Below are 12,433 nucleotides of genomic sequence, written 5' to 3'. Positions count from 1 at the left end.
CCGCCATATCCTCCGGCGCTGAGCACCCAGGCGGGGTGGGGGCGAAACCTGCATCCGCACAGAAGGGCTTAGCAGCCTCAAAGGCCAGACTGAGACGGGCCTACAGCCCAGGGCAGATAGGATCCTTCCATCCTGGTCCCTCGGAGAACTTGCTCCACAGGGACAAACAAGGAGCTGAGTCTTGGCTCAGAGCAGGGACAAGGCTGTCCCTCGGTCTTCCCCGAGCCCACCCGCGGAGCGCCGACCAGGGCGGAGCGCGCAGCCGCACAGAGCAGCGGAGCTACCCGCAGCGCAGGCAGAGGGAGAGCGGCCCCCCGCCGGTCTGGCAGGAACACAGCCCCTGACCGAGGTGCTGGGAGGGGGCACGACCCGCCCTCCTACCTGGCCAGTCTGCAACATCTGACTGCAGCATCGGGAGGGGCAGTGACCCGCCCGCTCACAGCAGAGGAGAGCTGCACCTGACCCCGTGTTAGGAGGAGGCGCGATCAGCTTGCCAACAGGTGCTGGGAGCAGCACAGAAGAGGGCGCCAACGGAGGGCCTCTGAAAACAAGCTGAGCTTCCAAAACAGGACGAAGACAGAAAGACTTCACATTAAAAGCACACAGACTCCAGGAGAACACCGACAACCCTCCCTTTTTTTTTTAAATCTGTTTTTACCTGTTCTATTTTCTATTACTCTTCTTAATTTTTACTTCTTAATGCATTTCTATTTTTCTTGGGTTTTGATGTCCTGTTGTTGATTAGACACAGGTTTCAAATACATCTATTCATCTCCCCACCCCCTTTTTTTTTAAAGGTTTTAAAAGGACGTCTGAACCCGATTAATACTCTGCTTCAACTCGCTCTTCTATTATTCATTATACACTGTTTTCAAACTCTTTTCTCCCTTCTTTTAAAAATCTGTCTCTCTCTCTCTTATTTTTTTTCCCCTAAGTTCTATTCCTAAATAGGCATTAGATAGATAAAATCCTTAAGATCCAAAATAGACAACTGATACTCCATAAACCACAGTGCCAGAGAGTTATGAGCAAGATGAAGAAGCAGAGAAACCTTTCCCAATTAAAAGAACAAGAGGAATCCCCTGAAAGGAAGATCAATGAAATAGACAACGATAGCCTACTAGATCAAGATTTCAAAAAAGAAGTGATCAAATTGCTGAAGGAATTAAAAGAGATAGTGCTTAGAGAAATGAAATATGTCAAAAATGAAATTGAAGCTATAAAGAAGAGCCAAGCAAAATGGGAAAACTCATTGACAGAGATGAGGAATGATCTAATAGCTGTGCAAAGCCCACTAGATAACGCAGAGGAAAGAATTAGTGATCTAGAAGACAGGGCAATAGAAAGCACCCATTCAGAAGAACTACAAGATCAGCAAATAAAAAATAATGAAAATAGCATAAGGGACTTATGGGATAATATAAAGCGTCCCAATCTTCACATAATAGGGGTCCCAGAAGGGGAAGAAGGATCAAAGGGGATTGAAAAGGTTTTTGAAGAAATCACGACTGAAAACTTCCCAAACTTAAAGAAGGAATCAGATATCCAAGTACAGGAAGCTCAGAGGGTCCCAAACAGGAAGAATCCAAATAGACCCACACCAAGACATATCATAATCAAGATGGCCAGAGTCAAGGATAAAGAAATGATTCTAAAGGCAGCAAGAGAAAAGCAAAGAGTAAATTACAAGGGAACCCCCATAAGGCTCTCAGTTGATTTCTCTACACAAACACTACAGGCCAGAAGGGAGTGGAAAGATATATTCAAAGCCCTGAATGAGAAAAAGATGCAACCTAGGATACTTTATCCAGCAAGGCTATCCTTTAGGATAGAAGGAGAAATAGAGTTTCACAGACAAAAAAAAAAAAGCTGCAGGAGTTTAGCAACACTAAACCCATGCTAAAAGAAATATTGAAAGGGCTATTCTAAATAGAAAAGCAGCAGGATGCTACAGAAATGAGAAACTCACAACTGGAAAGGTGAAAACTCATGAATTACAAATAAAGAAAACATACAAATCACTGAGAGTGGGAGAAGGAGGCAGGGAAATACAGAATATTTTTTTTCTTTTTTTCTTTTTTAAATTTTTTTTAACAGTAGGATGGGTTTGAGATCATGTTACTATCAGTTTAATAAAAACAGTTATAGTAATGGGTTAATAGATTTACAAAAAAGGGTAACCACAAGTCAAAAATTTACAAGGGAGTCACAAAAATTAAATAAAATCCATGATAATACAAAGGAAAATTACCAAACCACAAAAGGAAGAAGAAAGGAACAAAGAGGATACACCAATTCAACTGCAAAGATAAGTTCAAAATGGCAATAAACACACATCTATCATTAATTACTGTAAATGTTAATGGACTAAATGCTCCAGTCAAAAGACACAGACTGGCAGACGGGATAATAAAGCAAGAACCTTCAATATGATGCATACAAGAGACCCACTTCAGGGAGAAGGACATATATAGATTGAGAGTGAAAGGATGGAAAAGGATATTCCATGCAAATGGAAAAGCCAAAAAAGCAGGTGTTGCAGTACTGATTTCAGACAAAATAGACTTTAAAACAAAGGCCATAAAGGACATTTTATAATGATTAAAGGAGTGATACAAGATGAAGATATTACACTCGTTAATATATATGCACCCAATATAGGAGCACCTAAGTACATACAAGAATTACTAACAGAGATAAAGGGGGATATTGATGGGAATACAATCATAGTTGGAGATTTTAACACTGCATTAACATCACTAGACAGATCTTCCAGACAGAAAATAAACAGAGAAATTAAACACTACAATAGAAAAACTAGATTTGGTGGATATTTTCAGAGCATTATACCCCAAAAAATAGGATATACATTCTTTTCAAGTGCACATGGAACATTTTCCAGGATCGATCATGTACTTGGGCACAAAAGAAACCTCAACAATTTTAAGAAGATAGAAATTATCTCAAGCATCTTTACTGACCACAATGCTATGAAACTAGGAATAGACTTACCATATGACCCAGGAATCCCACTCCTGGGCTTGTATCCAGAAGGAAATCTACTTCAGGATGACACCTGCACTCCAATGTTCATAGCAGCACTATTTACAATAGCCAAAACATGGAAACAGCCTAAATGTCCATCAACAGGTGACTGGATAAAGAAGAGGTGGTATATTTATACAGTGGAATACTACTCAGCCATAAAAACCGACAACATAATGCCATTTGCAGCAACATGGATGCTCCTAGAGAATGTCATTCTAAGTGAAGTAAGCCAGAAAGAGAAAGAAAAATACCATATGACATCGCTCATATGTGGAATCTAAAAAACATAAACAAAAACAAACAAACAAAAACAAAGCATAAATACAGGACAGAAATAGACTCATGGACAGAGAATACAGACTTGTGGTTACCAGGGGGGTAGAGGGTGGGAAGGGATAGACTGGGATTTCAAAATTGTAGAATAGATAAACAAGATTACACTGTATAGCACAGGGAAATATACACAAAATGTTATGATAAATCACAGAGAAAAAAATGTGACAATGAGTGTGTATATGTCCATGAATGACTGAAAAATTGTGCTGAATACTAGAATTTGACACAACATTGTAAAATGATTATAAATCAATAAAAAATGTTAACAAAAATATCTAAATGTATTATGTAAGAATTATTGACTCCCCCCAAACTCTATAATATTACAGCTCAGCTCTAGCTTCTTCTGCCTTTATGTGATTCTCAAGATTTCTACCTATAAATCACAAACTAAGAAGTCTTTGGTGTTCTGTGATTAAAACACTGAAAAGCATTTGTTTGAGTAAATTTTTTTTTTTAACAGAGGAAGAAACCAAATCTTGAGTGGTGAAATGATCTGTCCACATCACAGCAGAGCTAGCAGTAGAATCCGGGTTTTCTTACTCTTGAATCTGCAGTTTTTATGAATATAAAGAAAATTACACCTTAAAATTTTTATCCTAAAGAGACCAAGGGATTCATTTCATCCTAAATCGTCGAAATAGCTTTGACCAATGTAAATGTTCTGCAATCTAGATTTGAATTCACTGAGTATGTCAGAGCTATATTAGCCAGAATAGACTGGGTTTTCCATATGAGATGTTTTAAAGAGGAATGTCAAACATCATGTACATGTGCAGCCTAAATCTTATTTCATTAATTTCATCTGCAGCCACTTTTGTTTTTTCCTATATAGTGAACATCACTTTTTTCCCCCTTTAAATGTATTGCATATACCCGTGTTTATGATATGGCAGTACTATCTCTCAAGTATTACTGTGCTAGTCCATTTCCGTGCCCCAGTTAATAAGTCACAGTAATGGTGCAATACGCAATCCAGAAAACACTTGATTCTCCAGATTAAAAGAAAGAAACAGGGTGTGGACAATTCAAAATGGTGACTAATCCAAAAGACATTTAAATTTGTAATGTGCTTTGTGCTAACATTAAACATGGACATAATTATGTTTTGAAAATTCTCTTCAAACAAATGAAGTCACTCTCTAAATGTCTCCATTTACCTCATTTTTGCTGTTAATTATCCATACTCTATCTCATATCCTCCCCTTTGGTATCCTTCATAATAGTTATGTCTAAATCTTCAAAAGAATCCTTATTTTAGAAATGCAAAGAACTTGATAAATTATAGTTGAGATACAACTATGTAACTCATATGAAGTAAATATTTACTTCAAATGTAGTTATTTTCTTATCCTTTACCCTTAGTAGATATTTCTTATTGATCATAGTATTCTTGACCAATGGCCCGAAATTCTGCTTCAGAATCCTTCTCAACACACAACTTCCAGACAGCTGCGCTGGACTAACAGAAGAATTAAAATCTATTTTACTAGATCTACTCAATGGTGTTTTTCCCAATGACTTTCAATCCTTATCTGATAACACACAGCTGGTTAGCTACACAACTGAGTCCAGAATGCAAAACTCCTCGTTCCAAATCTGTAATGCATTTTGTAGCATCTTTTAGCATAAAAAGTGTCACTTCTTTAGAGTTAATATGAGTTAACTGAGTTACCTCAGTTAACGTGAGTTATATGAGTGTGTGTAACATAACTGCTACATGTTAAAATAACAAGATTTGATTCTAAAAATTTACAGTAATGACTATTACAGTTAATCTAGATTATTATTTATCTTAAATCATTCTTAATTTACCTATGCTTTCTCATTTTCAAATAGCATTATAGAGTTTAATCTCTTTCAAATAATTTTTCACTTAAGTAATATATTTTTATATTAAAAGACCTTAAAGATATTTAAAATCCAGGCTCAATTACCACTCCCACATATATAGCTTTCTGAACTATACAGTTGAATGTAGCAAGGACTGGCTAATTGGTCGTCCAGTCTATTTCCTCTCTCTCCTGAGCACACAGCTAATCCAGTGCTAGTCCATTACTAGAAGCCTGTACCAGAATGTAAATCAACAAACTGCTTCCTTCATCAAGAAAGTTGTTACTGTACTCAACAGCGTCTTCAGTGACATACATAGTTAATTTACATCCAGAACAAGTTTCTTATCTTATCAAAGATTAGTAACAAATAGTTTATAGATGGACAGCCCGTATATGGACCACAAATTGAATACCATTGAATACCATAGTCTCCCCCTGTAGTAAGTTCTAACCACCAGAATGTGGTTGGAAAAAAGGTCCATCATTTCCAGAGCTGCAGACATAAATTTGTCATGCTCTTCTCCATTATGCAGTGACTTGGAAGTCATGTGGTTGAAGATGATGTAGTTAGGCAAAAAGCCTAGATCCCTTAAACAACCCACGAAAACATTTATACTGAACTTCATGTGTGCAAAATATAAATTTCTACTATGTTAAATCACTGAAATTGAGTAGATTATCTATTACAACAACTAGTATAGCATTAACTATTGGGTTGCATAATATAGTATGTTTAAATGTCAAGATTTTCAGTCAGAAATAATCTAATTTACAAATCAATGGGCTTTATTTTGTTAATGATTATTTCATTTGCAAAAAAATTAAGTCAGGGTTTAACAAATTAAGTTTAAATTTTAAACATTTTCTGATTCATGAATATCACATTTTACTTTACTGTTTTTAAACTCTAAAGTAAGCTTTTCATTTTTTCTCAAGCAGGTCTCAGCTATCAATTTGTAATCAGAACAAGCCAACGACAAATAGTCTGATTTGGGTATATGCTCACATTACTTTTCCTCAGACATTCTGACATGTAAGTCCTATGTATAAAGAGACTGAATCTGTATCTACTACCTAAAATAGATTAGGTTCTGGGTAACTATCTGTTGAATTAATGATAAAATGAATGCTGTCATTTTTCATATACACATTATCAGTGCACCCTTCCATACTGAGAAAACTGTCTTTTAATTTTAAGATACATATCTTCACTTTTTATCCTTAGATCTGCATTTGTGCCTCTGCCTCATGTAACGCATAACATCATTTCTTGATATTAGAACTCCACACAGAGCAGACGAAGGCCCTCTTCATTCTGTAAATCACTCCCTTTACTCATAGAATACAAAATAATAGCCAAAATGTATTGTGTGTTAGATGGGTGGTTTCAAACTAGTGTCACTATTCCTGATAATAACTCTTCGAACAGGCATTATGACACCATGTTACAATGAAAAATTAAGGGTTGCTAAGAGTAACTTGTCCAAATTCACAATGTGAGTTTTAAAGAACAACCGTGATTTATACCTCACAGGCCATTCATTTTTCTACCATCTCATACTACCAAGTACACTGACTGATACAACCCGTATGCATCTACAGGTCCTTAATGTGATTTTGCTGAATGCTGTTATTTGTGATCAATACATTTAATTCCACTATTCAACAGCCAGTGAGACAGACTAACTTCAGTTTTCTACAAGATGAACACTTCCTCTTCCACATGGGAAGTGGGTGTGTTCTAAGACCTCATTATTGGGATCCTGTTTACAGTCAGGATATGATACTAATATACTTATGGACTGAACCAGTATTCTGCTTGTGATGGGCCCAACCTCTGACAGAAAGAAAAGCAAAGCACTGGGTAGTTCCTAGGGTTTCAGCTTTCTTTCAGTTATTACTGCTCTAGATTTTCTATTTACCAATTTCTAGTTTTGCATCTTTGACTTTTTCACTGGAAACTGCCCTGTTCCGTAGGAAGAGGATTATGGTAATGTTTTTCATCAGGGGCAGTTCCTATTTGGATAAATACATGGAACTAAAATCCAATTAATCATAAAATGGGGAAGAAACCTACATAGAAGAAAATAGTGAGGAATGTGATAGGGATCCTATAGTATAATTTAAGAGGTATGTGAACTGATATGCATATCTTAAACAGCTACTATACCTAACGAATATTTAAATATATGCAAATTAATAATTAGTTTTAAAAGTGTTTTATATATGAATGAGAATATTTATGAGCCTTTGGCACCGAAGTGGCTCAAAGGAAACAGGATCTGAAATTCTAGCATAATATCTTTCAAACTCTACTTTTTAAAAATTTATTTTTATTTGCCTTTCTTTTATAATAAAATCTAAAGATGATATTACAAGGCTGATGTTTCAAGTTCTTTTTATCAGTTATTCCGAATGTTTTCAGCAGTTAGAAAATATAATACCAAGGACATTTTAGAGAACACTCCCAATATGCTGCAAATCTATGTTGTGACATGAAAACTAAACAGAAACTGCTGTCCAAACTGGCTATACAATGATAAAACAAACAAATAAAAAAGACAAGAAACAAAGCAGTGTCAAAAATTGACAGTTGGCAAGGTGTTAGCATTTAAGCAGTATCCACCCAATGAAATGTTTTATTTAAGAACAACATTTTTAAACAATAAATTCTGTCATCTTGAGAAGATAATGCCAGAGTTTCCTGTCTCCTCCACATTGTAGGACTTTGTGTTCTTCAGTGTAGGAGGAAAGATCCAAACAGAAATTTGTTTTTTAATGGTTAGCAATCTAAATACAAACCAAGTTCTTAAAAAGTAGCATGAAAAATTATTGGAATTCTTCAACTAACAAGGTGTTTAATATATTCATGAAATCCATCCTTTTATAAGCACCAAACAGAGCAATTTATACAAATCACCTAACATATTTTTATAATATACCAACTCAAGATTTGGTGGTCATAGCAAAATAATTTTATATAGAGCATATTCTGCACTGCTATAAAAATAACTTTTATTTCAATGCAGGTAATATAGTTGGAATAACAAAAAAATTATAAAAAAAATACCCATAACCATAACCATATATTTAGCCTTTTTTCTATGAATATTTATAATTTTCTCAAAGATTACATATATTATGTTTATATAATAAACATTTTGCATCTTGCTTTTTTACTTATAACTACTTTCAATACCATTAAAATTATTTCTAAAAATTGTTATATAACATTTCAACATTTCCTCATATAGAATATTAAAGATAATTCTATTCTTGATATTATAGTTAATTCTATTCCAAATATTATTATGTGTAAATTCTTATCACATTTTTTTTTTGAAAAAAGCCTAGTCACTACCATTATTGGCCCAAGAGCAAATGAATGAACATCGACACGTCCTTCAATACTATTTAACAAACAGCTTTGCTAATCTGAGACATAAGAGTTAGAACTTCTTAAAATTTACATTCGTTTTATTACAAGTAGGGTTCAATTTTTTCAATATCAGTTATATTTATTTTATCAACAATTCATTGCTTATGACCTTGATTCCTTTTTCTTTTCGAGTTATGTCAATTTAAAAATACTTCTATACACAGAGTAAGAAACTTAGAACAATCCATTTGTGTGATGCTCTGCTTAAAAATTCTGCTTTTCAAGTCAAGTATATATTTAGATTTTCTTCACCTCTCCCAAATCACCTTGTTTCTAAGGCTAAATCTTGTTAGTAATTGTTCATTAAATTATTTGTTCTTATAAAATTACAAAATCTACTAATGTTTAATAAAGAAGAAAGTGTTATAAAGACAGCCTGAAAAGTTATAAAAGAATCACTTTTAAGGCAAAAAATTACACATAGTAAGACCCTCAAGCATATGTCATATTTGCTAAAGATATTTCCCAAATTTTTTTCCTAATCTCACTTCTGGTTTCTGTATTTTAGACATAGGTATTAATATTTTCTTTTGTAATTACATCCATTCATGTAAGTTAAGAAAGTCTTTAGAGATCAGATATTCATATTCCTTTTCTAATTTTTATCATTTTCTTAATCTTTGGAATTCTTTTGGCTATGGTATGAAGTGAAAAAATAATCTTTTCAAATATCCAGTTTTCTGATACTAATGTTAATCTAATTTTAATATTACATTACATGAGTAATATATCCATTATCAGTTTTTAATTTTGCCTTTTTATATTAAATTCTTATATCCATATCTAGACCAATATGAGTAGATTTAAAAAAATTTATAATTTTCTATTTCGCTTATCTATTTTTGCACTGAAATCACACTGCTTTAATAATTGTAGCCTTAGCTATGTAATTGCTCACACTAAATATAATTAAAAAGCCTGGATGTTGTATATCAAACAAAAATAAGATGGAGAGAAGTCAGACCATGGTATCAGGACCCAAGAAATGGCCAGAGTGGTATAAGTGGAAGCCTACTGGGTAATCCCTACCCCTGCCCTATCCATTGGGGTCAATGGAAGCCAAGTGGAGAATCTGGACTTCCACTGCCATGTAACAGTAATGATGTGGCACCCTTTTTCATTCAATGGAGGGGTGTCAGAGAAGCCTTGCCAAAACACAAGATTTAAACAAGATCCAGTGTCTTATAACATAGTACCCCTAATGTCCAGATTTCAATCAAAACCCTCATGTCATGCAAAGAATCAGGAACATCTCAAACTGAATGAGCAAAGACAATCAACATATGCCAAAAGCAGATGACACAAATGTTGGAGTTATCTGACAAGAATTTTCAAGCAGCCATCATTAAAATGTTTCATGAGCAATTACAAATACACTTTAAACAAATGAAATACAGGAAGTACCACCAAAGAAACAGAATACATAAAGCACTACCAAATGGAAATTTTAGAAATAAAAATTACAATAGCCAAAGTAAAAAACTCGATAGATGGATTTGGTTTCATGTCCAAAATGTAAGGAGTTTGGAAGTTGTCACGCCCATCCTTAAAACAAGAAAAAAACAAACTAAACAAATGAAACTCAATGACTTTTCTTGGACCCATTAGAGAAATGAGTACTACGGGCAAATCACCGCCTTCAATCTCGTTAGAAACAGGTGAATCCAGAACATTACACCTAAGATCCACTTCACTGAAGCAGAAGCAGGTGCAGCCATAAACTGGTAGTAACTCTTGATTGACAATTATGATGGATTGTTAGAAGCTGAGTGTGGACTAGTGCAAGAGTGAGAAACCCTTGGAGCTGCAGTCCTGAGAGGATCTCTCACACTTTTATGGGCTTACTTCCAGGAACCCCACCAAGTTCTCATGGTGAAGAGCAGAGAAGGATCCCTTTGAGACTCTGGCAGGGAAGGTGAAGAATAATCATTGTGAAATACACTCTCAGAGTTCTCCTTAGGAAAGATCGACTGTCCCTACTCTGATTTCACTTGACAAAAGGGCATTTCTTCCACTCCAGCCCTCTCGAGACTTCTTGTCTTACCTAAGGGAGAGGGGAACAGCTAAGAAACACTGTTATTCATTTCCAGTTCCAGTGTGGTAGGAAAATAAGTACACACTCAGTATGATTTCAGTTCTTTTACATTTTTGAGACTTGTTTTATGGGAATAAAGTCTATCTAGGTGAATGTTCCTTGCACTCTTGAAAAGAATGTGTATTCTCCTGTTGTTACTATGTTTTATAATCAATTAGTTAATAATATTTTTCAAGTTTTCTATAGCCTTGATTTCCTGTGGACTTTTCTATTAATTACAGACACTTGCATTTTTAATTGTGGATTTGTGTACTTCCCTTTTATATTCTGTCAGTACTTGAAGCTATGATATTGGGTGCAAACACATTTTGCATTTTTCTATCTTCTTGGATTAACCCTTTTATGATTAAGAAGTAGCCCCTCTTTATCCTTGATAACGCTGCTTGTTATTAAGTGCACTTTGCTTGATATATATAATCACTACAGTTCTTAAGTGTTTGCATTGTCTCTCTCCCCATCCTTTTACTAACATCCATATACAGTACATACAATAAAACGTATTTTATTTTCATGTATTATAAGATACCTTATAGACTGCATTATAGTTGGGTTTATGTATTTAGTGATTTTTACAATCTCCGCCTTCTAATTGGAATGGCTAGGAGATTGGCCCAGATTGTGGAGTAACAAGAACCTGAGATCACCTCCTCTCACAAGAACACAAGAATCACAACTATCTGCAGAACAACCATCTACGGAAAAGACCGAAACCTACCAGAAAAGCTCTCTGACCACTAAAGACATACAGGAGGAACCACGAGACCGCTAGGAGGAGCAAACTTGCAATATAATCAAGCCCGTACTCTCAGGCGGGCGATCCACAGCCTGGAGAATAATTATCGCGCAGAGGGTCTCCCACAGGATTAATAGGTCTAAGCCCCACGTCGGGCTCCCCAGCGTGGGGGGGGGGGGCCTGCACAACCATCTGCAGAACCACCATCTAAGAAAAAGACCAAAACCTACCAGAAAAGCTCGTTGACCACTACAGACATACAGCAGCAACCATGAGACGGCTAGAGGGAGCGAACTCGCAATATAATCAAGCCCGTACTCCCAGGTGGGCGACCCACAAACTGGAGAATAATTATCGTGCAGAGGGTCTCCCACAGGAGTAAGAGGTCTGAGCCCTATGTCGGGCTCCCTAGCCTGGGGAGTCCTGCACCAGGAAGATGAGCCCCCAGAGCATTTGGCTTCGAAAGCCGGTGGGGCTTAATTGCTGGAGGCCCACAGGACCGGAGGAAACAGAAGCTTCACTTTTAAAAGTCGCACGCAAAAGCTCATACGAACCTGGACCGAGGGCAAAAGCAGTAATTTGATAAGAGACCGGGGCAGTCCTACCTGCTGGTCTTGGAGAGTCTCCCAGAGAGGCAGGGCCGCAGCTCACCGGGGGGACGTAGACACTACACTGACTGCCGGCAAACTTGGGAGCTCGCTCTACTATGGTGGCCGGAAGCCGGAGGCCGGAAGCTGTGCCGGCAGCGCCACGTGGGACCCGCCCTCTAGCTCATTAGGGCCAACACCTGGCCCCACTCAACAGCCCGTAGGCGCAAGGGCTGGGATGCCTCAGGCCAAGCAACTAACTAGGTGAGGACGAAGCCCCTCCCACCAGCAGGCAGGCTGCCTAAAGTCTTCCCAGCCTCCTCTAGACATGCCCCTAAACAGTGCCCTGCCCACCAGAGG

General features: G+C 36.6%; 1 long non-coding RNA gene across 1 annotated transcript in view; it reads right to left on the bottom strand.

Annotated features, from left to right (window-relative positions):
• The window catches only part of LOC116278775 (uncharacterized), a 73,249-nt gene extending 61,079 nt beyond the window's left edge, over positions 1 to 12,170 (bottom strand). Inside the window, exon 1 of the long non-coding RNA XR_004188105.2 lies at positions 12,092 to 12,170. This is a non-coding gene — a long non-coding RNA (uncharacterized lncRNA). The remainder of the gene's footprint in view (positions 1 to 12,091) is intronic.
• Between the last annotated feature and the right edge of the window lie 263 nt (positions 12,171 to 12,433).

The sequence above is a fragment of the Vicugna pacos genome, chromosome 7 (genome assembly GCF_048564905.1).
Source record: "Vicugna pacos chromosome 7, VicPac4, whole genome shotgun sequence".
Classification (NCBI taxonomy): domain Eukaryota; kingdom Metazoa; phylum Chordata; class Mammalia; order Artiodactyla; family Camelidae; genus Vicugna; species Vicugna pacos.
This window is presented reverse-complemented; position numbering and strand designations above follow the sequence as displayed.